This window comes from Lissotriton helveticus, chromosome 6 (genome assembly GCF_964261635.1).
Source record: "Lissotriton helveticus chromosome 6, aLisHel1.1, whole genome shotgun sequence".
In the NCBI taxonomy this organism is placed as follows: Eukaryota; Metazoa; Chordata; class Amphibia; order Caudata; family Salamandridae; genus Lissotriton; species Lissotriton helveticus.
The window spans coordinates 119,010,480-119,026,687 of NC_136067.1; the positions used below are offsets into that span (position 1 = coordinate 119,010,480).

General features: G+C 46.6%; 1 long non-coding RNA gene across 1 annotated transcript in view; it reads right to left on the bottom strand.

Annotated features, from left to right (window-relative positions):
* Window positions 1-8,952, bottom strand: part of LOC144762328 (uncharacterized) — a 31,095-nt gene extending 22,143 nt beyond the window's left edge. Inside the window, exons 1-3 of the long non-coding RNA XR_013596079.1 lie at window positions 8,826-8,952; window positions 1,879-1,945; window positions 485-534 (exon numbers count right to left, since the gene is read on the bottom strand). This is a non-coding gene — a long non-coding RNA (uncharacterized LOC144762328). The remainder of the gene's footprint in view (window positions 1-484; window positions 535-1,878; window positions 1,946-8,825) is intronic.
* Window positions 8,953-16,208: the final 7,256 nt, after the last annotated feature.

Consider the following 16,208-nt stretch of genomic DNA (forward strand, 5'->3'; position numbering starts at 1 on the left):
GCATAAGTCATCGGATTGCACATGGCAAGGGCCCGGCTTACCTCCATAGGATGCTAACCATCTATCGTCCAAACGCCTTCTGAGATCTATGGGCAGTATGCAGTTCTCGGTACCCCGCATCTATAAAGCACGGATGGGTGGGCGTTCTTTTAGGTTCCTAGCTTGCAAACAGTGGAACGAACTCCCTGTTGAGCTTCGTATGGAACCGTCGGAAACAAGGTTCCGGCAGAAACTTAAGACTTATCTGTTTCCCGTAGTTTAGTATTAAGTCAGTGTTCTTCCTCCCCTGTCCTTTCCCCTTAGCGTGGAGTGATCTTTGTTTGAACTCATGTTGGAATGCATCCTAGCGCGGAGATGCACTGTTCTTAGTGTAATCAGGCGCTTAATAAATGTTTTTATTATTATTATTAATTATATTCAGTTCCGAAAAAATTTAAAAACACATCTATTCCCTAAATATTAAGCTATAGCCTTGCAGACTTACCAGGACATTTGCTTTAGCGCCTTGATATCTCTCGGGATGAGTGTAGCGCTCTACAAATAAATAAAATAAAAATAAAAATAAATAAATATTCAGTGCATTTATATGATCGTTCATCAGTATGGGTCCTCTCATGTATTATTAACTGATCTTTTGTACTAAAAGCCTTGTCACGTTCAGCACATGTGTATGGTTTTTCCCCATAGTGGATTCCCTGATGTCGAATTAGAACGGCTTTTAATTTGAAAGCCTTTCGACGTTTGAAACAGTTATATGGTTTTTCATCTGTATGGCTTATGTGATGTTGCCTTAAGTCTCCTTTTGTTTTGAAAGCCTTGTTACAATCAATATAATTATATGGTTTCTCACTTGTATGTATTATCTGATGTAGTATTAAACTTCCCTTTGTGGAAAAATCATGGTCACAATTAGGGCATGTATAAAGTCCCTCCCTCATGTGGCCTTTTCCGTGTCCAAATAGATATGGTCTTTCGCCAGAGTGGATTTCCTAATGTCGCATCAACACTACTTTTTAATTTGAAACACTTTTCACATTTGATACATTTATAAGGTTTTTCATCAGAATGGGCTATCTGATGTTGCCTTAGGTCTCCTTTTGTTTTGAAAGCCTTGTAGTACATTTTTGTAGCTTCTCACCAATGTGTCTTATCTGATGTAGTATTAAACTTCCCTTTGTGGATAACATCTGGTCACATTCACTGCATGTATAAAGTCTCTCCATTATGTGCACTTTCCTGAGTTCAAAGAAATCTTCAAGTCTAAAGGAAGCTAGGCAAAATTATAGCGCTAGTATGGTTTCGGTCACTTGGTTATCATGGGAAAAGGCGCTTTTATTGCCAATGTATTGAACTGCAATCTCGCTTTATTATTACAATTTTATTGTATGTACTTCCAAAGCAAGCAGATTTAAATGCAATCTTCAATTGTTCTCATGATCTGTATGGATTTGTAGATTCATTGTCAACAGTGGGTCTAAAGAGGACCCCTTTCTACATGCAGCAAATTTCAGTGGCTTCTTTTGAGATTAATGTCACTGAGTCTTCTGCTGATTCTCTGATGTTGCATTATGTCTCTTTATATATATTGCTACATTTAGTATACTTACATGGCCTGGTTCTTATGTACCTCTACCGTTGATTAACAGTCTCCTCAAGAGGTAAAATGGTGCCCTAATCAGTAGATGTCTATTGGCTGTTTAGTATGAAGTGTATGCTCTTCTATAGATCAACAATCCATTATGTACGTATCAAAGTTTTACATTTTCATTTTCTGGTACCGGATTTGTTCTTCAAACTGAAATCAGATTTTGAGGTGCCTCAGGAGGTTCTTTCCTGGGGATTTTGGAATGGAAAGACATTGTGCTAGACACCTCTTACCCAGCTTTTCTTAATGACGAAGGTTAAAAAAGAAAATCATTTTTTTGATTTCTTCCAGTACAGCTACCTGTTAGATTAAAAAAGAAAAAATAGAATTACATTAAAATGAAAAATACATGTATCTTAATTGTAATAACTTATGGGTAACACAAATAAGAAATGTTTAACCAGCTATATCTCCACTTAAATACCTAAATTGAGAGGTCTAAATAAAGACAGCAATTCACAATAAATGTCCATCAAATAACGACGAGGCAAACTTTGAGGAGCAAATGTTTTTACAAAAAACAAGGTTTATTGAACGGTACCATTTAAGCTGAAAAATGTTCATAATCCATGACGGATTATGCTCCACTCTCTACAGTTATTCATGGCAGTATGCTAGCGCAAAGGAATATGCAAGCGAAGAGCTTTTTAATAGGAGATCAACTTCTCAACGTTTCTCTTGCCTCACTGGTTCTTTTCACAATGTATATGGGTTTTTATTGTTCTGTCTCACATTTTTTTATGTATTGTCCTGCGGAATTTGGTGTAGGTGTACCAAATAGCGCCCACTACTACTTCCTTTTTTGTCTTCAGGCCTAGTCTGCACCTTCAGTTTCTTTAATTCAGTTCATTGTCCTTCCTCTCTTTCTATTGCCTACATTAATCAGCATGCTGCCCTCTCACGTCTGCCTTTAGCACTCACTGTCCCGAAAGGACTCAAAGCTGCCAGTGACAGCTAGCAGTGCAGCTCCATTTTTGGGTTGAGTAAAGCCACTGAAGGAATCCAGCCCTCAAACGAAGACCCAGACCTCATGCTCACTTCCCATGAGGGCTGCTTGGAGCCCCCATCCCCCCAATGGGTATTCAGCATGTTTCCAGCTCAGGTCAATGCCTTTCATATTAGGGCACACTTTCTCCTTCACCAGTATTACCCATTGAAGAGTAGTTCCTATATTCCCAATAGGCTCTACGCATTGGAATAACATAAACGATAGTTTAGACATAGGACTGAGGTCGACTAGGTCTCTATTGAATTTGTTAGACTTAATTATGAATGCCAGCTAGCTCAGAGGTCACTAGAAACTTTCTCGAGTAAACAAGAAGGTGTTAACTTTCCTGAATAGACAAGAAGGGATTAGTTTCTGACAACCGCATAAACATGACAACTTTGCTCCCACCAGAATAAGGAGAATATCTCCAGAGTCGCGGAAACAATAGATAACTATTTTACTCAGTCAATCGTGCATGCTTAGTTTCACCAGAAGCGCAGAGAAACAGAGAGACAGGCGTTTTCAATAAAAGAGGTTATTTATTGAAGTCTTCTTTCTCATGCAAGAGAAGTGAGTTGCCACAATTGCAATACTTGCCATAAAGTAAAGTGCGTACAGTAAAAGGAGTATTATGAAATAATACTGTAAAAGCATGGTATGGTTTCTAAGCCATACAGTATTTAAAATAGATAAAATATATATGTAGATAAAATCATAACTAAACGTACTCAACTGGTGCTTCTAAGATACGCCTACCCCGGTGTACCTAACCTAAGCCTAGTACGTGGGAAGGAGTAAGTGAGCTGCAGTTTTAGTTAAGATAGTTTCTGCCAAGAATCTGAATCAAGAATTCTCTAAGGGTCTAATCAGCTCCATACCTTGGTTATAGAATGAAGGAGGTCTTGTATCTCTCTCTAAGGACTCGATCTCCCAGCAGCCCGCAAGGGTGACAGGGAAACACTGGAGCTGGATTTCTCTGCAGCAGAAAAGACAGCGTCTCTCTCAGTGCGTAAATGGGAGGGTCGGCTTCCTTCGGCACTCGCTACAGCAGGGCGTCGGGCAAGTAGATAGCCGATCTGCTCCAAACCACCGTGTGTTTGCTAGGGCAGATGCTGGTATATTTATACCTGGAAGGTGCCGTAAGGGTGGACATAAGACGTCACTAAGAACTCGCAGTTCTTTCAGGACTCCAGGAGTTCTAGGACAAATCAATACAGAAGCAGGGGGAATTCCCGGGCTGCTGGAGGCTTGGTTTGTTTAAGAACACGTTGTGCTTTCTAGGAGTCTATGGGAGTAGCCTTGCCGTATTTGGACTGCATTGGCTATGACTTAATATGGGTGTGATTCTTATGCCTTTATAAGGATATGATTTGATATAACCACATAAGGGCATAGATCGGGAATATTTAAATAGGGTCCTAGATTCGTTTACAACACCATTATTGGGGTTTTAAGCAGATCCTCCTTCCATTTCTTTTCATATAGGCCATTCCCAGCCATCCTGTCCTCGAGGCTTGTCACTAGGGACACCCTCTTTTAGCAACTGCATAACTTTTCATAATGTAAGTACGGTCTCATATGTATTGCCTATGCCTTGTATTGGCACACTTTTCTCTTTCTTACCCTTTCTTTATTGTATTGTAATTGCATTTATATAGCGCTTCCTACCCCTGACGAGGCGTCAAAGCGCTTTTTCGGTGGGTAGCACGCTACTCCGGACCCATAGAGGATTAGTGTTGAATTAGTATAGTGAAACATGCAAGTACATTTTAAGTGGTGGATAGGTTAGTCAGTTATTTGGATTTGGAATGATAGCAGAAGGATAGAGGAGGACAAAGGTTTGTATTTATTTATCGCTCGCTTGTTGACGCATGCTATTCAGGAAGCCTATAAAGGATTAGTGGTGAATCAATATGGTGAAATATGAGGTAATTTCAGTGGTGGATGTTAGTCTGTTACTTGGAGTGAGAGGGATAGCGGATGGATAAAAGGGGAAGAAAGATTTGCATTCATATAGCACTTGTTACCCCTGATGGGTGTTGAAGCGCTTTTCTGGCGAGTAGCGCGCCACTCCGGAACCCATAAAGGATTAGTGTTGAAAATTAGTATAGTATAAATATGAAGTAATTTGAGTAGTAGATATGTTATTCAGTTATTTGGGCAGTATATTAGTATAGTTGAATATGGAATTTGAGAAGTGAACATATTAGTCTGTTAATTTTGATTGAAAAAGGATAGTGGAGGGATACAAGAGTGAAGGATTTTTTTTTTGTCCTGACCAGTCTCGAACAGGCTCAAACAGGCAACTACCCTTGTCTTCTCCGCCTTTAGCCCCGACGCCCGGCCCCTTCCGTAGCCCTAGCAATCAGGTGATCGCCTCAGCCAATGGGAACCCCAGCCCAAACACTATCCAATCACCCCACTAGCCCCAACATCTTGAACCAATAGGAGACCAGGACCCCGCAGCCAATCTCAGCCCCAGTCCAAGCACCCAATCAGTTCAAAAACCCTGATCTCCACGTCCAATAAAGGCCCTAGCCCCACCACTAGTCCCAACCCAAGTCCAAGCAGCCAATGGCACAGGTAGCCCTAGTCCCTACCTCCAATAGAAAGCCCAACCCCACTCCTAGTCCCACAACCGGTCCAACAACCAATCACACCAGAAGCCCCAAATAGCTATTTCCAATTAAAGTTCTAACCCTAGCCCTAGTCCCACCCTACTCCCAACAACCAACAACATAGGAAGCCCCAGTCCCTACTTCCAACAGAAATCCTACCCCTAGCCCTAGTCCCAACCCTACAACGATTGAATCACAGACCGAGAAACCAATCAGAACCCTCAAATACCCAACCAATGAGGACATCAACCCTAACCCAATAGAAACACCAGATATAACCACCAATCAGTGTACACATGTGCCAACCACTAGCAGACAATACAAGGTCCCAGCAACCTCAGACAAGGCTTGCCTGCCGGGGAGCTGGAATCTGCTTCTCCTGTTCAGAATCTCTATTGGGTGCCCATTCGATTACTGGGGCAATAGCTTCCAAAAATCACATTTCAGCTGGTCACCCTGTGCGCCTGGAGGATATTCTTAAAGCAGCAGATTGGTCTAGAGCATTGAACTTTAAAATGTTTTATTACAAACCAGTTCATCAGGTATCTTGCGGTGTTACTGCACAGCTTTGAACTCATCATAATCAATCTTCCGGTCTTGTAATAGAATAAAAAGGGACAGGAGGTTTGGCTACTATTAAAAACATGGAGGCAAGGATTCCCTCCCGCCAACTCTCCCAGGTGTTACAATTCTTTTTTTCTAACAGTTTAATATGAACTCCTTTTCCTATAGGATGAAGAAATTATGCTTGAAAACGTCCTCTTGCTGGTTTCGTCTGGAATCTTACATCTTCGCAGGCTGAAGCTGCTGTGTTGTGCACATACTGTTTTCACTGGCTTGCTCAACTGACTGCTTCGTACTGTGTACTGCAGCGAACCCATGTAAGCAGATGTACCTCTTAGTAAAAATTAATAAAAAATGTTTTTTAAATATGACATCTACTATCGCATCCTATGCAGATCAACAGTGACAGTTTATGTTCATTCACATTTACAAATAACTTTTCAAGACGGATCTTTTAGGATTGCAAACAAAAGGATGATTTGCTGTCCTGCAGAAATATCTCCAGGTTTAATGGACTGTTGATTAATGGTCCTGTTATGACCTCACAGGCCAGTTAGTCCGTAGACCTCACATGGATTATGCTATTTGTTTTTCTTAATCCAGGTAATATGCATTATTGATTTGTTCGTTGCTGGAGTTTAACAGGAAAGAAGAGAAGCCATATTCAGGGTCACTGGAATTATGTGATTCTGTGGCTGCAGCTTTTTACGCATGATTATGAATTCTGCATTTGCCACATCATCCATCATCTGCTGCAAGGGAGTAGCCAGAAAATTAAAATAGCCCCCACTTCGAACCAAAGCTCTTATGGCATCAAGCAAGTCATCACGACCCTCACCATCCTTCCATCCACCTGCTCATATCCACAATTTCACCTCTACATTCTGCCATCCATTAATTCTTTCTTCTACCATTCAGTCTTTCACCTTCCTCCTTTTCACTCATTCATCCATCCATCATTTTCCTCTTCCTTCCACACAACCACTCAGCCATCCATCCACTTACCCTTTCACTCATCCGTCCATCCATCCACTCATCCATCGACCCTTTCATTCATCCATCAATCTGTCCATCCATCCTCCCTTTCACTAACCCATCCATCCATTTCTTCATTCATCCATCTGCTCATCCATCCATCCATCCTTTCACTCCATCCATCTGTCCGTCCTCCCTTTCACTCAAACATCCATCAATGTCCCACCCTCCCTTTCACTCGCCCATTCATACTTTCACTCACTCATCCATCCTTTCTCTCATCATCCATCCACTTCACTCATCTTTACATTGTTTAACTTATCAAACCTTACATCCAATCCATCCTTTAAGTAATTCATCCATCCATCTACCCATCATTCCATTCACTAACTTCCCTTTGTCTGGCAAGTTGCAGATGGACAGACCCATCAAGAACGCCACCCCTGCTGTCGATTCCAAAGCGGGGGGGGGGGGGGGAGGGGGTCACGACGTCCCAACATACATCCTTTCACTCATTCATCCTTTTGCTCATCCATGTATCTACCCTTTCATTTCATTCATTCAGCCACCCTTTCACTCCACCCATCCATTCACGCTTTTAGTAATCCATCCATCTTCTCATCATCTACCCAAATTCAGTCATCCAGACATTCACCCTTTCATCCACCCACTTTTATCATAACATACCATGTATTTTTAAAGTGCACATTCACCCAGAAGGGCCGCTTGGCGCTGAATAACAGATTTTTATTGTTACCCAACTCAATGGTACTCCTTTTATTGACCTCACAAGGATGAAAGGCTGAGTGTACCCACTGGGATTTGAACTTGTGACCATGAGGTCAAACATAGGCCCCTACAGTGGAAGCATTAGTCCACTAATCCACCAGACCCGGCTTCACTTCATCCATATATTCTTTCACTTATCCTATCCATCCATTCGCACTTTTATCAATCCAGCCTCCCTTTCACACTCCTATTCATTCTTTCACTCAATCTTTTCACTCATTCATCCATCCACTAATTCACCCTGTCATCCATCCACCCACCCTCTTTCAATCATCGATCCATTCTTTTACTTATCCATCATCCACACTTTTAGCCATCCATTCTTTCACTCATCCAGCTACAATTCATCTTTTCCTTCATTCCTCCATCCATCCATTCACTCATCCATCCACCCTTTCACTCACACACCTATCCATCAGTCCTTTTACTGACTCCGCCACCCATTCACCGACCCTTTCAAGTAATTTATTAGTCTTTTCTGGCGTTGCATAAAGAAGATGTACGTCAAGAACTCCACCCCCACTGAAGCTGCTAAAGCAGAGGAAAGTGGGTTTCACAGGCAGTGGAATGCCCTTTGCAAAAATTAACTAGGCATTATTCATGCTTAGTTCTCTATGTGGTACTAATGAAGTGAAATCTTTGTGCAGACAGCATTATCATGTGTAAAAATGAATAATTAATGCTATTAAAAAATGTGCCTTTTCTTGCCGCATAATTTTATCATCCCAGCCACATAATTCCTGAGACCCGTGTCTAGCAGAATTCCAGCCTCCTCTCACATTAGTGGGGGCTGGAGCTATCCACTGTACAAATATATCAATGTTTCTTCCTCACCACTTAACAATACCCCGTACCCCTGAGCTCGCAAGACTTACTGCTATCTTGCACGCCAAGTTCAGTCTCTGCCAGATGTGAGACATATTTTAGGGACAACCTGTGGTTCAGCCGCTGCTAGGCTGTTTATCATATTCGGAAAGAAAATATGCTACAACTAAGGCTAATGAGCTCAAGTGCTCACCCAGAGACCTCGGCATTCTGCGCGCTCGCGCCGATTTATGGCACACATGCCGGTGGCAATCACCGCGCGCTTTCAAGCAGTTGTTCAACTTTACATAAATATATATCCTTGAAGCTGTACAGCCAACCACATCGAAGAGGTGCAAGTTCAAAAGTGAAAGGTATTAAAACATTTACAGCCAAGTTTAAAGTTAAAACATTCAACGCGCCAGTTAAAACACGCACTCACCCATTTGTGAGTTTCGCATTGTATTGCTGAATTTGTACCGGACATCCGCGGCTCCATAATATTTGTGCTGCAAAAAGAGTGAGCAGAGAGGAAACTCCGTGCTCTCCTGCAGCCTGACAACTCCGAGGTGGTGTCAGAGATCATGCATCCCCGCATGCGCAGACGTGCACTTCCTGCATCATTTATCCTCCTTCTTCCTGTTATCTCTAGGACGCCAGACACGGGCACCTCATGTTTAAGTTTTCTTAACTTCTGCGCATGCTCTGAGCTAAGCCTCCTAAGGAGAGCCGTGCACGAATCTCTGCACAGGCGCTGTGGCGCGGGTAGCTGAGGGTAACTCTGCGCATGTGCAAAGAATAGATACTAGTATTTAATGGACATCTTTATTTTAGCACGCGAGTAATAGTTGTGAAAATTACGATCTGCTTTTGCTCACCTACATAATAAAACTGTATAACTCAAAGCGTGATGGAAAGACAGGTTTTTGCGTGCTCAGATTTATGAATGTGTGTGGCTGGGGAAGCAGGGGCTGTGTGACCTGTTTCACTTACAATTTTTTTTTTTACAATATTTATTTAATGCAGTTTTATACCCAAAGGTGTCAGAGCGCTTCACAAGAACCAAGTACTTACATGAGGAAATATACATACTTGTAGTGACGGAGAGTCAGCATTCTAGTGTTGCAGTTGGTGTAACCCACACTGAACACCAACCTACCCACCACAGGCGCCATCAGTCAGATGACCCTGCCAATAAAAGGGGCTGAGCGCACGTGCTCAGGGCCAGTTAACTCAGTACCCCACTGTGTCTGTCACCTCATTTACTCAGCATGAGGGCCTAGGGCCCCAAATCATCACAATGGCGACGAGGTGGAAGCTATGCCACAGCTGAAAAACATCGTTTAGAAAAGGGGAGGGAGCTACCTGCCTCGAGGGCAAACCCCCCCCCGTGAACGGCGCCGTGTGCCGAGCCCCGGGCCTGCATCGAGATAAAAAGGTGACCGGGAGCCTACCCCGCACCTTATGAGCCCAGCGTGAGGCGCCCCCCCTGCGTGGGGTGAAGAGCGAGCCGATCGGAGCCCACCCGCATCGGCCACAACTGAATGCCCCCACAAGGGTGATCATCCACGCGGAGCCCACCCGCGTGGAAGAAGAGACCGCCAGCCAGCCGAAGGTGAGAGGCCACAGACGAGGAGCGGACCGACCGGAGCCCACCCGCATCGGTCGCGACAGGTGGCCGAGTGAGAACCCAGCGGGAGCCCACCCCGCATGAGGGAACCTGCTGCCCACCTCCCCACAGACCGGGTGAGGGCGGAAGATAACGCAAGCAGGGCCGGACTGCTGTGACGCCGGCCACTGCTGCTAACGGCCCAAGCGAAACAAGGTCAGACGGGTAACCCACCCGCATAGTCTGTGACGCCCGTGAGGCTTGAGGTGAGCCCGGTAACTGCGACTGTAGCACACGGGGCAGCTGGCCCCAACCGCAGGAGGAGGAGCGAGAGCGCTGTATCGGTGAGGAAAGGCAGGCGCAGCAACGAGAGACGGTTGAAGAGAGAGCGGAGTAGCTACCCCTCTCCCTCGCCGAGGACAGACTGCGCAGTTCAGAGCATGACTGCCACCCGCTGAGAGTAACGAGGAGGTGCCCCCCGTGCAAAGAAGAGTGCCTGCCCGCTCCCCTACCCCGACCCGGCGAAGAGGATGAGCTCTGCCCACAGGGGGGCACGCAGCCCCAGGCGCCAGCTCCAGCCACCCTGCCTGTGCAGCGAAGTGAGCTGCGAGAGACGGCTGCGGTGGGGGGGGGGAAGCCGCGAAAAGTAACGGCAGGCAGCCCATGGCCATTCCAGGTGGCCAGCATAAACCGAAGCCAGCCCCCTCCGCCCCACGCAGCGTGTGAGCTGCGAGGCTGCAGCATGGGCGAAGGAGAACAGCTGGAGGGGTCAGCGCCAAAGCCTGCGAGAGACGGAGTGCGTGGGCGGCAGGCCCGACAAGACTAGGCAGCCGTGGGCTGGGGTGCTGCTAACAGAGAGACCCTGCTGGGGACATTCTTGCGAAGATCACAGAAAGATGTGTTGCGAAACAACTCTCTCGTCATATCAAGGACAATGATCTTCTTGACAATTTTCAGTCCGGCTTCATCCAAAACTGCAGCACTGAAACTGCCCTGCTGCAAGTGATCGATGACGCACTGAGAATTTTAGACTCGGGGGGGTCTTGTCTTCTAATTCTCCTTGACCTTTCGGCAGCCTTTGACACTGTAAACCACAACACCCTCCTCAATATTCTTCAACAGAGAATGGGCATGGAGGGCACTGTGCTCAAATGGTTTGCTTCCTTCCTCTCTGATAGATCCCAAAGGATCAAAATAGCGGACAGTCTTTCATCGCCTTTGGCGGTGGGTCAAGGTGTTCCCCAAAGTTCTATTCTTGCACCCACATTGTTCAATCTCTATTTGGAACCTCTGGGAAATCTCTTAAGTAAATCTGGGGTCAACTATCACCTCTACGCTGACGACACTCAAATTTACCTCAAGGTTGCCTCCACACACGATCTCTCTCTCCTAAGCTCTACCCTCGACTCCATTCATAACTGGATGGCAACACATCAACTGATTCTGAATCCCTCCAAAACTGAGTTCCTCCTCCTCTCCTCCTCACTTTCTCCTCCCCCTGGTGCAATCATGGATGGACCAGATGAATCTGCTGAACAATAAACCCATCATTGTCGACAGCGCAAAATCCCTTGGTGTCATACTCGACACAAAACTCAATCTACTCTCCCACATTAATTCAATTGCAAAGTCTGCCCGATACCAACTGCGCCTTCTTTGGGGGATTCGTCGCTTCTTCCCGGTGCATGACCTTAAAACCCTGGCCCAATCGCTGGTCCTCTCCAGACTGGACTACTGCAATTCTCTTCTGACTGGCCTCCCCAAATCCCACCTTTCCCCCCTGAAGTCTGTTCTACATTCAGCAGCTCGTTTTATTTATGGGGCCAAAAGAAGCGACCACATCACTCCCATGTTATCCTCCCTCCCCTGGCTTCCCATCGAGGCTAGAGCTATCTACAAGACTGCCTGCATCACCCATAAAGCCTTGCACTCCTCCTCTCCACGCTACCTGGCGAATAAATTGAAACTCTCTGGAGGCTCTAGACCATCACGAAATGCGGAAAATCTACTGCTTGAACCTCCCACTTTCAAGAAGGAGAGATCGATGGCCCAATCCTTTTCAGGCAGCGCAGTGAGAATCTGGAACTCACTTCCGCCTCAGCTCCGGACCACCACCTCCTCCCAGGCCTTCAAAACTGACCTCAAAGTTCTCCTTCTTCAAAGACATTTCCAAATGTAATCCATGCCCTCTCTTTTATCTGAAGGAAGCCCTTCAACTACTCAAAAATCTACTTTACATGACTATGGAAGTGTCTTCCCAGTGCGTTCTTGTGGTTTGAGAGTCTGCCTTTTATTGCAGTATTATCCTTCTTCCTGTATCTGGGACTCGTGTGTAACATGCACCCGTCACTTTCTCCTGGAACACACTGTTTTCTACCTCTTACATTTGTTTGTTTCGATACCTGCACAAGTGCCACCAGTGCCTACGTAACGTTTGTTCTTGTGCTGGAGTGTCCTCCATATTTTGCAGTATTATACCTCTATGTTTATTTTGTATGCTTTCTGTAACCTGCACACGTCACTTTTTCCTCCTGCAATACAACGTTTGCTACCTCTTGTATTATGTTGGCTCACGATTGTCACTTTTGTAATGCACCGTTTGCTACCTCTTGTATTTTGTTGGCTCACGATTGTCACTTTTGTAATGCACCGTTTGCTACCTCTTATATTTTGTTGGCGCACGATGTCATTTTTGCTTCATTTAATGTAACGTTTGCCTTTGTATTTTGCTCACGTGTAATTTTCTCATGTATCAGTTCTGTTCCTATTGTGAAGCGCTCTGACACCTTCGGGTAAAGTCCGCGCTATATAAAAATGCATAAATAAATAAATAAATAAAAAACATTTGCAGTGCAGCCGAGAGCGTGCACAATTGCAGCAGAGAAGTGCCCTGATCATGTGGACACAAACAAATGACACTTCCACAGAATCAACAGGGTACGGACTAAGAGTGGAAAGAGCCTACCTGGTTTAGGTGTGCCTGTGCCCTGTGGAGGAAGTGACGAGGAGAGCCGAGGTAACGAGAAGCCTTACACTGGCACTCCCAGAGAGGAGCGAAAAGAGCCTGAAGCATCGGCAATTGGAAAACTGCCTGGGCCCTGTTCTTCCCAAAGCAACCCTGCCACCTGGTGGCCGTTTCGTGCTACTACTGGTAGCTGAAAGGAAAGTACACAGCAGCTAGAGGACAGCTGCCACACAGAGACAGAGTGACAGTTGAGCACAGAGATTGCCCAGAGACTGACAGAGAGCCACCTGCTGGCAAGTGGCTGCTCCTAAGGAAAAGCAAAAGAATAAAGCATACACGTCTGCAGAGACAGGGACACATGCTCACGCCTGCCAGAGACTAGTGCCACGGCTGGCCAGGAGAAGCAACCAAACCTCACCAAGATGGCAGACAAAGGCAACACTGAACAGTGGGTGCATGGAGTGTGCGCAAGAAAACCGCCAGGCCCGTGTGGCGCCAAGTCACCACACAGCCCTTGAAGACGAAGAAGGACGGCGCAGGGACGCGCCAGGAGTGCAGGAACTCCACACAGTGGGTACACTACTCACAGCGCACAAGGACATCGGATCGCAGCGCACGAGGACATCGAACAGGACTTCACTGAAGGGGCAAGCAGACCCCTCAGACATTGACCACCCGCTGGTCGCATGGAGGAAGAAGCCGACCCCCCGCTTGTCGCATGGAGGAAGAAGCCGACCACCCCGCTGGTCGCATGGAGGAAGAAGCCAACCACCCCGCTGGTCGCATGGAGGAAAAAGCCAACCACCCTGTTGGTCGCAAGAAAAGAAGAAGCCGACCACCCCGTTGGTCACAAGAAAAGAAGAAGCCGGCCACCCAGTTGGTCGCAAGGAAAGAAGGAGCTGACCACCCAGTTGGTCGTAACAAGGAAGCCGACCTGTCAGACCGTCGCAATGGAGGATGCTGACCCACCAAGATGTCAGAGCAAATGTAAAGAGGAAGACCGTAGGGACGTCGACAAAGAGGACCCCAAGAGAGGTCCGCAAAGAGGACCAGAAGGTGACGGATGCGAAGTCCCACAACATCACCTTGACATCAGTAGTACCATGTAACAGAAGGTTGCAACGACAGGTCCAGTCACAGAGTGAAGTAACAACAGCGTCCTAATGCCGGGACAAGACCAGAGGGAAACGAGCAGAGGGCCCGCTGCTCGGAGAAGCCTGGTCAGGTTGAGAAGGAAAGTGAGGAGACTGGACAGCGTGGCAAAAGGGAAGGAGAGTAACGATGGCGAGTGAGTTGCAAAACGCCATGAAGAAGAGAGAAGAATAAAGGAGGATGACCCATCCTGAGTGGCACTGCTCACGACAAAGAAAAGGAGGAAAAGGAGTCGAGTAAAGAGGTGTGAGTGACAAGACACCACAACACACGCCAAAAGGGAAGGAGAAGGTGAAGAGGTGAATGCCCATCACCGCCTGGTTACACACAGAGGAAATCCAGCACTCTGCCATCACTATCCAGGCGCATCATCGCCAAGGAGCATCTCACCACCCGAGTGAATCCACTCACGCCCCAAACAACCAGGAGTCAAAGAGGCACATCACCCAGGAACCTTCTGTACACACCCGTGAACCTACAGCCTGCCGAAGTCAAGCATACCCGGCCATTGGAAGATCCGTCCTTGGGGACTACACAAGATTTGGCCGTGGCCCTGTTGGGAGTTCCGCAGCGACCCCTCAGCGCGGCCTACACAAAGGCCCGCACAGCCCATGCAGTCACGCGGCAGTCCAGGGGACAAGGGCCTCAACGGAGTTCCCCGTGCGAAAGGGAGCCCGTGTAGGAGAGATGTGTCGGCCGTAACCCCACGTCAGGCGCAAGAAGCATGGAGGTTATGGTTGAAGACTGGTCACCCACTAAATCCCCAGAGGAAGGCGCAGAACCCGAGTCCCGCTACGATGACGCCAAAACACCGACATCATCACCGGAGCCTACATGAGCGACTTGGCTGTGACTCCGTTGGCAGTTCCTCAGCGACGCCTTTGCGCGGCTCACGCGAAGCCCCGCACGGTCCACACAGTCCAGCCAGCAAAGGAAAGGCCACCCAAGAGACTCCAGTGGCAGAGGATTCCAGGCGAGAGAGGCAAGTCGGACATCGCTCAGCAGTCTGGAGTAAGGAAAGTCACCAAGCACGTCATCCCACAGGAAAGCCTCACTCAGGGAGACCGTCTCCGAATCCAGAGTGAATTTCACCACACCTCCAGATGCATCGACACCGCGAGACCAGGCTAGCCTAAAGAACATCGCCAAGGCGAGTGAAGGCATCCCGACAATGCGGTTCGAGACTCCGGGTCATCCAGTGAGAGGAGACACCTATGAGAGGGGGATATCCGTGAGAGGGATATCCTGCAACTGCAGATCCTGTCCGAAGCAGACACCAATTGAACCGAACACCTCAACCGAGACGATACAGCGAAAGGTAAAACACAAATGCCCCTATCATTCCATCTGCAATATCACAGGATGTGGAACAGGAAAAGAGAGACTGTACAGTCCATCTCTAAGCTGCAAGTCTGGAAAGACAAGTAAAGACACCATCGTCAGGGATTGACCAGCAGCGGAAAAGACTACTTGGGAGTCGTAATTTTGGGTTATGATTTTAATTGCGAACCGTATTTTCTCCCACAGGTTTTCGGACTTTTCTTTGGTTTGACTTTTCACCAAGTTTGGGAGGGATGTAGTGACGGAGAGTCAGCATTCTAGTGTTGCAGTTGGTGTAACCCACACTGAACACCCACCCACCACAGGCGTCATCAGTCAGATGACCCTGCCAATAAAAGGGGCTGAGCGCACGTGATCAGGGCCAGTTAACCCAGTACCCCACTGTGTCTGTCACCTCATTTACTCAGCATGAGGGCCTAGGCCCCCAAATCATCACAATACTGACACCTTACAGATACAAACGAGATAGATGAAAAAGTCAAATAAACCAATAGGTAGCAGTCACATAAAAATCAAAAATACATTAAGATTAGGATCGTAAAGGCATAAATTACATATTGTACAACATTCTAACAACTTCCTCGAGAGACATAAAAAGGGATGTATTAATTCTGAAAGTGCCTTTGGAAGAGGAGAGATTAGAGGTCAGTTTTGAAAGTTTGGGTAGAGGTGGTGGTACGGAGTAGTGGAGGAAGCGAGTTCCAGAGTCTAACTGCATTGCCTGAAAAGGATTGAGGCATCGATCTTTCCCTTTTAAA